The following is a 12364-nucleotide window of genomic DNA, read 5'->3' as shown; positions in this document are numbered from 1 at the left end:
AGCAGGGAGTCTGCTTCTTCTTCTCCCTCTGCCCCTTCCCCCACTCATGCTCCTGCGTGCGCTCTCTCTCTCTCTCTCTCAAATAAATAAAACCTTTTTTTTAAAAAAAGTTTTCTTCATTGATTTAACACAAATCGAACGCATATTTCAGGTCACAGGTGGGGGAACCTAGTTACAAAACACTCAGAACATTTTATGTAGCATGATCGATGCTTTAAATATTTTAGGGCAACAAGACAATATGAATTTCAATGGTACTTGCAGTGCCATCCCCAGGGCCCTAAGTAAACTGCAAAGGTGAAGCTGATTTTTGGTTCCTTCCCACCTCTTTTTTTTGTAGTCTCCTAGCAATGAGAGAGCCCCTCTTGCTCCACTTCTTAACTTTTTCAGATGTAGGCTGTATCCTGAATATGGCTGACCAGTCCTAACCCTCACATGTGCACATATTCAAGCACACGTTTTAAATTTACTTCTCTTTCTCCAAAATTTCCTGAGGTCCAAAATCTGTTCAAATACAGTATTTTATTAGAACTGCTAGCATTCAACAATAGTTGCTAATGGCAAAATTAAGACATCAGTGATTAATATGCTCCATTATCCTAAATCCTTCCAGGTACTGAAGCTAAATATCTCAATTCTTGACTCCTCTTTCTCTTTCCCCACATCAATCCTTCAGGAGAAATGGTTGGCTTTATCTTCAAAATATATCTAGAAACTGACTACGTATTACCTCCACTGCTCTTACACTGGTCCAAGCCCAATCAAGTTTCACCAGGATTACTGTCATAAGGCTCCTTAAATAGTCTCCCTGCTTTGATTCTTGCTGCCACCAAAAGTTCACACAGCATCAGCACACTGTCTTTAAACCCAGACCACCAGGGCCCAGACCTGACACTTCAGAGGGTCCCATTATGTGGAGTCAGCAGAGTCAAGGGGATGTGGTCACCTGGAGCCTGCACACATCCCCAACTCCCCTTTTGGACCCATTCACCATTACCTGGGACCTCGAAAATTCCCTGCCCCAATCATCACCAAGCCTGCTTCCAGGGCCTACAGGCAATAAAAAGCCACTGACAAATTCTGTAGAGAAGAATGACATGATCAGATACATAGGTTACAGATGGATCTGAAATGGCAGATCTAGAGAAAAGATGAGTGATTATAAGATATTATTACTCCAGATATTATAAGGAAATTAAAGCTGTAGCAGTGTTAAAGCAAAGATGGGAGCAGAGGTAGATTAGTGTTAAAGCAAACATTGGCTGAAAGAACTGATTCAATATGGAGATTAAGAGAAAAATCTAGGGCTCTTTTCTATCTACTTTTATTTATTTTTTATTTTTTTAAGATTTTTTTTTTTTAATTTGAGAGTAAGAACGAGAGAACAGAGAGCACAACCTGGGGCTCAAGGGGGGGCAGGCTCGATCCCAGGACCCTGAGATCATGACCTGAGCAGAGGGCAGACACTTAACCGACTGAGCCACCCAAGTGCCCTACTTTTATTTTAAAAAAATCATAAAAAATAAAATAAAAGGATCATATAAAGAATACAGAGATAATTTAGTTAAACATTCATTTCTGGCAAGTCAGATAATAATTATTAGTTCAGCTTCTTGAGATGAAGAGGGAAATGCCACTTATTTGCACTCAAGGGAAATTATTTCATTCTAAAAATTTTTTTTAAAGATTTATGTATTTGAGAGAAAGAGAGAGAAGGCACATGCAAAAGCAGGGGAAGGGGCAAAGGGAGAGGGAGAAGCAGAGTCCCCACTGAGCAGGGATTCCCAATGCTGAGCTTGATCCCAGGACCCCAAGATCATGACCTGAGCTGAAGGCAGGCGCTTAACCGACTAAGCCACCCAGGAGCCCCTCATTCTAAAATTTTAGAGGTGGTATGAGTTAACACCTTGCACAACATTCAGAAAAGACTCAAAAGAAAAAAAAACCTAGAAAGAATACACATAGTTTATTCTGGGGTTATCCATATTTTCAAATATCTAAAAATTATGAGATGTTATTTGTATAAGTTTTAAGCAGGAATATATACATACTAGTGTATAACTTAGCTATGTATGTGCTAAATATAGCCTCTTTACTCCCTTTTCTATATTCTGCAAATACATTCCCAGTTATTACTAAAAAATCTATTTAGATGATTGTTAGGTCCTCACAGCCCTTCAACTGGAAGTGGCCTATAATTAAACAGCATGATTCCATTCAACAAAAAATCATGAAAAGGGTGAAATGTTGATCAGATGCCATCTTTCAGGGAGGCAATATTGCAGCAGAAAGGTATCAAAACAAAATGGTTAGAAAGCACACTCTGGAATCCAAAAGCCTGATTTTCACAGTTGGCTGTATTTACTATGTGACCTAGACAAATTATTTAGGCTCCACTCACCTCAGTTTTCTTATCTTTAAAAAAACAATGGTAAGAAAACTAATAGGGTTGTTGAAGGAATTAAAGAAATTTGTATTTATTAAGCACCTAGAATAAACCCTGACAATTATGTGGCTCTCAGTACATGTTAGCTGACAATACTATTACTACTATTACTACTACTACTACTACTATTACTACTGCCACTACTTCTACCACTACCACTACTACTACCACCACTACTTCTACCACCACCACCACCACTACTACTACTACCACTACTTCTACCACTACCACTACTATTACTACTACTACCACCACCACCACTACTACCACTACCACTACTTCTACCACTACCACTACTTCTACCATTACCACCACCACCACTACTACTATTACTACTACTACCACTACCACCACCACTACTACTATTACTACTACCACTACCACCATTACTACTACTATTACTACCACTACCACTACTACTACTACTACCACTACCACCACCACTACTACTATTACTACTACTACCACCACCACTACTACTATTACTACTACCACTACCACCACTAGTACTATTACTACTACTACCACTACTATTACTACCACTACCACCACCACTACTACTACTACCACTACCACCACTACTACTACTATTACTACTACCACCACCACTACTACTACTATTACTACTACTACCACTACCACCACTACTACTACTATTACTACTACTACCACTACTACTACTACCACCACTACTACTACCACCACTACTACTACCACCACTACCACTACCACTACTACTACTACTGCTACTACTGCTACTACTATTACTATTACTACTACTACTACTACTAATTTCCTTCTTTCCTTCTAGTTTTATCACTTTTAGTCAGGGGTTCATTCTTCTCAGCCATCTGTGTACTAAGCCCAGCTAAGGTGCTAGCTGATAATTAAGCTGATAATTAAGAACTAAGGTCTGACCTCTCCCAGGGTATTTGCATTTTAAAAGGATTTTCTCTCAAAGATAAAATCTTTAAAAAATCCTAAGGAGTGAAACCAGGGTTTCAGGCTGCCTAGCTCAGTTGGTAGAGCATGAGACTCTTGATCTCAGGGTTGTGAGTTTGAGTGGCATGTTGGATGTGGAGATTACTTAAAAATAAATTTTTAAAAACAAAACCAAACAAACAAAAACCCACAAAGAAGCGAAACCGCAGTGGTGGAATGACAGATCAGGAGATTAAGATTTTAGAGCAGGGGGCGCACTTACCCCGTCTACTTATGAAAGAAACTAGGAGAGGGCAGACAACCAAGAGAAGGGCAGGGAAGTAATCAGGAGCCAGCAAACCAGCCTGCTGCCACCTGAAGTTTCCAGTTTGGTCTGCTGCCTAGAGCCAAAGCTCAAAGACACTTAGCAAGGTATCCCCAAGGGGGCCTCATCACGCAAAGATCTAAAAGCTTGGAGGAAAAGAAAAGGGGGATGGGAGTATTTTCTTGACACTTCCTATTTTCCTCCACTGGGTTAAGAGCACTTCTTCTCATTTGCTAATCCACTGAGGAGAAATGTATTGACTGTTTAGCTTGCAGGTTGGTTATGTAATTTTTTTTTTTGGTTATGTAATTTTTAGCAGTATATTCACTTTAAAGAGAGATAACAGTATTTCTGCATCCTCCATATAGAATCTGATAAAATATTACCTGTGCCTATATATAATAGCAACACACAAATAGTCATGATGTTTTGAATGAAATCTATATATAAAGATTAAAATGATCTATACTATCATTTTCTCATACATTTAAAAAATGTTTCACACTTAAATTCCAATTAATATCTATGAAATGCTTTTTTAAAACCAAGGATGCTACCTTTATTTTAAAGACAGATGGATTTATAAATATTCTGAAAGCTTTGTCATTCTTCACTGCTTAAAGACAAAATTTTTAATTGGTTCAAAGAAAACCATTTAAACTATTTAAACTTTTCATGCCCTATAACTAGGCATTTTTATTTTTAAAATTCCCTGCAGCAATCCCTTCTCAGCCTTTTGGCTAAGATCAAGTGTAAAATTCCTTGCAGCAAATCTCTAGTTTAAGAAAATAATTGTATTTGACTTACTGAAAGCTGATTATTTTACATAGGGTTAACATATATTTAATTATTAAAGCAATTATGGAATAGAAAACTAAAATGACTAAAAGAGAAATAAAACATTTGATCTTATTAAATATAGTATTTTTAGTTAAAAATTTACATCACGCAAAAATCAAATCTCATGGGTAAAATATTTAACTTGTTACAGTTCAACAGCACAAAATTGTTTATACTTAACCACCCAGTGAAGACTATCTGAAATTAATTTTCATTTACTCAGATTATAGCCCTTTGCAACATACAATCCAGGCTTTAAGCATGTAGTAATACCTTTCTGACATCTATTTCAATAGCTCATCCTATTGGCAGAGTTTCAATGATCAGATCTAGATAGCTGACCACCAAACCTTTCTGAACCAGTCTCAGGCACACTACAAATTCAGCTTACATCTTGCCTTCACAGAGTTAGTTTCTTTTCCAGTATCCTCTTATTAAAGATAGTATAGTATTGTTCAAGTACCCAGGCTAGGTTTTGTTTTTGTTTTTTTTTTTTTAACTCCTCCCTTCCATCTTTTCCACTCAATCTGTCACCTATGTATATAAGATCATCACTCCCCAAGTCTTTTCATTTGCAGTTATCATACTTATTATAGACTTTATTATATCATTCCTGAGGTACAGCAGTAACCTCCAAACTGGTTTCCAATCATCCAGACTCTCACTCTCCTCTATGGTACTATCCTGGCAAATCAAACTTCAAGTTTCCTTTGAGCTTTTAGCTTAAAATCCTGTTTCCCACAGGCACCGGGGTGGCTCAGTCGGTTCAGTATCTGCTCTGGGCTCAGGTCATGATCCTAGAGTCCCAGGATCAAGCCCCACGTTGGGCTCCCTGCTCCCTTCGCATTGGGGATCTGCTTCTCCCTCTCCCTCTGCCCCTCCCCACAGCTCGTATGTGCTCTCTCTTTCTCCAATAAATAAAATCTTTTAAAAAATCCTCTGTTCCCCATAGTCCAATAAAACAGTAGATTTCTGAGGTGCCTGGCTGGCTCACTCATAGAGCACGCGACTCTTCATCTCAGGCTCGTGAGTTTGAGCCCCATGTTGGGTATGGACATTACTTAATTTTTTTTTTAAGATTTTATTTATTTGACGGAGAGAGAGCACAAGCAGGAGGAGCAGCAGGAAGAGGGAGAGGGAGAAGCAGGCTCCCTGCTGAGCCAGGGATCCCAATGCGGGGCTCCAACCCAGGACCCTGGGATCATGACCTGAGCCAAAGGCAGACGCTTAACTGACTGAGCCACCCAGGCACCCCTAGACATTACTTTAAATAAACAAATCTCTTCTCTAACTTCCTAAAGAACTTGGGCTGTACCAAATGTGAATTCTTGTGTTTGTATATTCATCCAGTTCATACCCACTGAACTGTTGGGTAGGTTCCCTATGGCCAGGGAGGGACAATATCTCCTATTCTTAACCACTTATTCAAATGTCATAAAGAGAACTGAAGCAAGACCTGCATTTAATACAAATTGATTGCGCCAAGAATTTGGTAGGCTGAAACAACATGACTATAAAACCTATATGATTGGGGTGCCTGAGTGGTTCAGTCGGTTAAACGTCTGCCTTCTGCTCAGGTCATGACCCCAAGGTCCTAGGATGGAGCCCCGCATCAGGCTCCCTGCCCAGTGGGGAATCTGCTTCTTCCTCTGCCCGTCCCCCTGTTTGTGCTCTCTCTCTCAAATAAATAAATAAAATCTTTAAAAAAAGAATAGGAAGTCTAGGGACATCCAGGTGGTTCAGTCTGCTTGGGTCACGATCCCGGGCTCCTGGGATGGAGTCCTGCATCAGGTTTCTTGCTCCGCAGGGAGCCTGCTTCTCCCTCTGCCTGCCACTCCCCGTGCTTGTGCCCATGCTTTCTCTCTGACAAATAAATGAATGAAATCTTAAAAAAAAAAAAAAAAAAGGAATTATAGGGCTCCTGGCTGGCTTAGTCGTTGGGCATCTGCCTTCGGCTCAGGTCATGATCCCGGGGTCCTGGGATCGAGCCCCTCATCGGGCTCCTGCTCAGCGGGAGGCCTGTTTCTCCCTCTCCCACTCCCCCTGCTTGTGTTCCCTCTCTCGCTGTGTCTCTCTCTCTCTCAAATAAATAAAATCTTTTAAAAAAAAAAAGAATTATACTTGAAAGAAAGAAAGAGAGAAAGAGAAAAAAAATAGGAAGTCATGGATCACTAAAACTGCCCCCCATCCTCAACCAAGTGGCCATTTTTCCCTCGGGGTCAGTCAAGGCACAGTTTCCTGATATTTTGTAATATCATCATCCTACTTTCTCCATCCTTAACCACAGCCTACCACGTCTTGTCCCATTCTGTGTGCTTTCAGATACCCCAAAAAGATTTTATACAAAAGTAAACTGAGACATACTTCCCCACCCCTGATTCAAATTGTTTTAGGCACCTGACTGGCTCAGGTGGTACAGCAGGCAACTTTTTTTTTTTTAAGATTTTATTTATTTAGGGGCGCCTGAGTGGCTCAGTCGTTAAGCGTCTGCCTTCAGCTCAGGTCATGATCCCAGGGTCCTGGGATCGAGCCCCGCATCGGGCTCCCTGCTCTGCGGGAAGCCTGCTTCTCCCTCTCCCACTCCCCCTGCTTGTGTTCCCTCTCTGGCTGTGTCTCTCTCTGTCAAATAAATAAATAAAAATCTTAAAATATATTTATTTGTCAAAGAGAGCACAAATGGGGAGCTGCAGGCAGAGGGAGAAGTAGGCTCCCCACTGAGCAAAGAACCCAATGGGGGACTTGATCCCAGGACCTTGGGATCACGACCTGAGCTGAAGACAGACACTTAACTGAGCCACCCAGGCGTCCCTAGCATGCAACTCTTAATAGAGCATTCAACTTTTTTGGGTGGGGGTGGGGGAGTGGGGACAGGGAGGAGCGGAGGGAGATGGGGAGAGAGAGAATCTTAAGCCGGCTCCACACACAGCTGGGAGCCCAACACACAGGGCTCTATCTCACAACTCTGAGATCATTACTTGAGCTGAAATCAAGAGTCAGGAGGCTTAACCCACTGAACTGAGCCACCCTGGAGCCCCTAGAGAATTCAACTCTTGATCATGGTGTCGTGAATTTGAGCCCCATGTTGGGAGTAGAGATTACTTAAAAATAAAATCTTTAAAAAAATAAAAATAAAAAAATAAATAGGGGCACGTGGCTAGCTCAGTTGGTGGAGTGTACAGCTCTTGATCTTGGGTTGTGAGTTCAAGCCCCATGTTGGGTATAGAGATTACTTAAAAAAAGTAGTAGTAGGCTCCAAACCCAGTGTGAAGCCCAAAATGGGGCTTGAACTCACGACCCTGAGATCAAGACCTGAGCTGATATCAAGAGTCAGAGGTTTAACTGACTGAGCCACCCAGACACCCCCAAAATAAAATCTCTAATAATAAAATAATAAAATAAGCAAATAAAAGAGTTAAAAAAGATTATTTTAAGTTTTAGTAGGGTATGTAGTGACCCTTTAAATAAATATTTGTGCTCCAAATACAAATATTACTAAGAGCTACAAAAATCACTGAAAACTTAGAAGGATAGCTAATTTTTTCTTCAAAAATTAACATTCTGGGGCACCTGGGTGGCTCAGTAGGTTGAGCATCTGCCTTCAGCTCAGGTCATGATCCTAGGTCCCTGAGATAGAGCCCCATGTCTGGCTCCCTGCTCAGTGGGGAGTCTGCTTCTTCCTCTCCCTCTGTCCCTCCTCCCCACCACTCCCTGCTTATGCTCTCTCTCTAATAAATAAATAAAATGTTTTAAAAAAATTAACATTCCACTATAAATTTGTTACCCTCAACAAAATGATCTTTTCAGGTGACCACTCCTTTCCACTTATTTCATCTTAAGACAGAAAGAAAACATGGAAAGGTCCAATATTGTTACAAGCTTTGGAAATTCCTATAGGAGGTCAGTTACTAAAGATCAGTCACATAAAAGTCATCTCAATCCTCTAGTCATTGCAATTAGTAGCACAAATTTTCAGATTCTTTGCTTTAAAAAATATGTTTTTATGAAAGACAGGCAATTACCAGAAAAATAAACACACAAAAGTAGCCAAACTAATTACTATTTAAAAAAGTAACACAGAACGTGGGATCTGGCTAATATATACTCCTAAAAATAGTCTTTTAAAATCTGAATAGAAGCTAAAATAATGTTATACTTTATTAAGAAGCTTCTCCCTTTCCATAGCTCATACTTAAATAATCATCACTGACATTTGCATTTTATATAGTTTCTAGTGTGTCTCATAGCACAGTTTTATACATTTTTTAAAAAATTGTTTAATAGTCTTGAAAGATCACAAAATCAATCTAAACTCCTTAAAATGGCCTATAAGAGCCTTCAAATTGTGGCACAATATATACTTTCCTACTCCCATCTATGACCAACCACTTCCTACACATCTTTTGTTAAAATGTTTTTATACACAGATGACCACATTGAGAATGTTTAATTTTTTAAAAACTTTTCATAACCGGGATATTTACTACTGTTTCATAGGAAATGGGTGTGCACATTTTATATAAATACTTAAATACATTCTACTTACATTAAAGAAAAAAACATATGTACCACTGGGCATAAAGAATAAATATTTAGGGGTGTGTGGGTGGCGCAGCGAGTTGAGTGAGGGGCTCTTGGTTTCAGCTCAGGTCATCTCTGGATGGTGGGATCCAGCTCCACCTTGGGCTCTGTGCTCAGCATGGAGTCTGCTCAAGACTATCTCCCCCTCTGTCTCTCCCCCCCAGTGTGTGTGTGCTTTCTGTCTCTCTAAAATAAATCTTAAAAAAAAGAAGAAATTTTTAAATAAAATTATGTTACAATAATCATCTTTATCTCATTAGAGAACCTACTAGAAGGATGGATGTTAAAGAGTTGGCATATGTTGAATTTTAAAGATAATTTTTACAACAAAACTTAACTTTTTCTTTTTTAAAGATTTATTTATTTATTTATTTATTTGAGGTGGGGAAGGACAGAGGGAGAGGGAGAGAGAAATCCAAGCAGACTCCGCACTGAGCTGGAGCCCCACGCAGGGCTGATTTCACCCAGAGATCATGAGTTGAGCCAAAATCAAGAGTCGGCTGCTTGTGACTGAGCCACCAAGGCGCCCCACAAAACTTAATTTTCTTTCAACAGTACCAAATAACCTAAACAAATCTTCTAAAAGCTATTAAAAGTAGGAATATTTGTTATTTTCCATAATAAAAGATAGGAGGAAATGGCAATTTCAATAGGAAGTAGGTCTTAAGAATGACTAGCCACCACAATCTTTGCATGTATTTGGATAAGAATAAAAATAACTTTTTCCATAGTAATTAGGGCAAACCCTAAGTACTATTACAGTCCTTATGAGCAGTTTCCAAATTTCCATTTATTTCATTAGTACCCTGTGCTCTTAAGAGATGTTTGCAAAATGCCAAGGATCAAGCATAGTGCCTGGTACAAAAGAGTTCAAAATTTTGAAGGAAGAAATTATTGAACGAACACAATGAACTCCCTTCTCCCTCTTAGGTATGTTATTATGCCTATTATGTGCTTTGGCATCTCTTCTTGTCAATCATAATGTATTTCCTTTCCTTTATCCCTAGAAAGATCCTGGTTATTCTTTCTTCCTCTAGAGATCTAGAATCTGTAATTACCCTGATTTCGCTTGAAACTCCTCATTAAACAAAAAAGATACCCTTTTACCCCGGACCTCTAACATTGCCTCCCCAGCAGCACAGAAATTGAATCTAGTTGATGATGTTCTAAGAAAAAGCTCCTGGAAAGCAAGTTCTGCCACCAGGTTATTTGATTTCCTCACCCATCACTACTTTTAAGTATTTCCGTCATGGCAATTTTGTTTCAAAATATTTATCATTAGTGTCGTGCCACCATACTTATACATCAGTCTACTGCTAACTTTATAACAATGGGGAAATGTTCACAAAAAGATTGAGCATTCTGATATGGGTCTAGAAAATGGTGTTCAAATACTTTGTGTAAAATGCCTAGACTATCATTCTAGCACATTCATGACTTGGCCTAACAAGTATAAATTAGCTATTCCTATGTTATGTAGAACTCCACTAAAAATTCTTTATAATAAAGTTTTATGGTATCTGACAGTGTTGTGAAAAACCAATGTACTTCAATAATCTTAATCATTGCCAGAAAGCCAGTATTATAAAATCCTCTTATATTTTAGTTATTTGTCACCTATTTACATTGGGCTTAATGGCAAAACTATCCCCCATTACTGAATCCAAATAATGACTGGGCCCGCATTTCCCACCTTGATTGGACTCTTAAACCTGTGCCCTAGTCTCCCTCTAATCTCCCTCAACCAGACAACTCCAATAGAATCTGGCAACCATGTTTGTTCTGCCTAACATTACAGGAAGGAGAAAAACTTCAAAGAACATTTTTTGGCCACCAAGAAGCCAACATGTTGCCTTTCTCTGTATCTCTGTATCATTCAAAAACACAATTCAACAAACATTTCCTGGGGTTTTTCCTCCATGTTAAGCAGATAGTCAGGTACTAGGGATATAAACAAAATACAATCAGACTCTGCCCTCAAACAACCCAAGGAGCAGAAAATCCTCTTATGTACCACCAATGCTATAATACTCAGTAAGTTTCAAGTACATGGAGGAAAAGGGTTATGGAGGAAAAGTACATGGAGCTAGAGGGTTTATGTGATAACTTATTTCTTTCTTTCTGTAGTAGAAAACGAAAAATGAGAAAGAAGGGTAAAGACAATTAAGTAGAAACAATATATGTCAAATATTTAACCCAAATCTTCAACAGATTTACCATTTTAAGTATCCAAAAAAAGTGTATCATTGTGTAGTATACTCAATACAGATTCACTTACCACTTAAATGTTTTTAAGCTAAAAAATCTGGGACAATTAATATTTTGGAAGAAAAACAAGATAAATGTTCAATCAAAACAGCCAAAAATATTCAACTTTCTTACAATGTATGCATTGAACTCTTTGTTCAATATTAGAATTATCTCTAAATTTCAATATGGATAATCTACAATGAAAAATCCTGGATTGAAAAATCTGCCATCCATTGCAAAATTAATGGCTAGTACAAAAAGTTAGAGACATCAGAGCAGGGAGGAGAGAAGCTAAACAAACCAAAACGTTAAAAATCTCTTTAAATTCTGGGGGTGGGGTGGGGGAAATTAAATAAAAATAAAAATCTCTTTCAAATCCCAAGATGCTAAATTAAGGATAAAAAGATTAAGGTTCCCAAAATACCAAGTTTTCCTCTCTTTCAAGACAACTAAATATTGAATCTTACTGAGATTATGAAATATTCTATAAACACATGCTTAACTCATGTTTGGCTTTCTGAATTTGATCACAGTGAATAGCCAATTCTCTTTCCTTGTTTACACTGAATACTGGTTTTAAGGACAACTCAAAATGGAATTCCAGGCCCAATGTTACCAGCCCCCCTACTTTTCCCCTCACAGGCAGCTACTTCACAGATAATAAGGAATTCAAGTGCAGGGCCTGAAGGTCCTATTTCCATGCTAATTTCACAATCCCCGTTACTTGCAAGATATGACCATTAGAGTTGAAGAGTGGGGTAAACTGGGAGGGCTTAAGGACAAAGCGACTCTCCTAAGACTGGCGAAGCTGTTTACTTCCAAAATTAAAACTACAAGAAATTACCGTTACCAGTAGCATTTACAACAGCTCAAACTTGCTTGAAACAATTACCACGTTTCACTTTCTTTTTAATCGGGGGTCGGGGCAGGAGGAGGGTGTCCTACCACCTCTTAAACTTGAGCATTTTTTTTTCTTCGAATGCTGACACATTTCTTATGCCTCA

The 12364-nt window shown here is 38.9% G+C and overlaps 1 protein-coding gene across 8 annotated transcripts in view; it reads right to left on the bottom strand.

Annotated features, from left to right (window-relative positions):
- USP44 (ubiquitin specific peptidase 44) overlaps positions 1-12364 on the bottom strand; it is a 55786-nt gene that overhangs the window by 20874 nt on the left and 22548 nt on the right. The gene's annotated exons all lie outside the window — the stretch shown is intronic.

The sequence above is a fragment of the Zalophus californianus genome, chromosome 9 (assembly GCF_009762305.2).
Source record: "Zalophus californianus isolate mZalCal1 chromosome 9, mZalCal1.pri.v2, whole genome shotgun sequence".
NCBI lineage: Eukaryota > Metazoa > Chordata > Mammalia > Carnivora > Otariidae > Zalophus > Zalophus californianus.
This window is presented reverse-complemented; position numbering and strand designations above follow the sequence as displayed.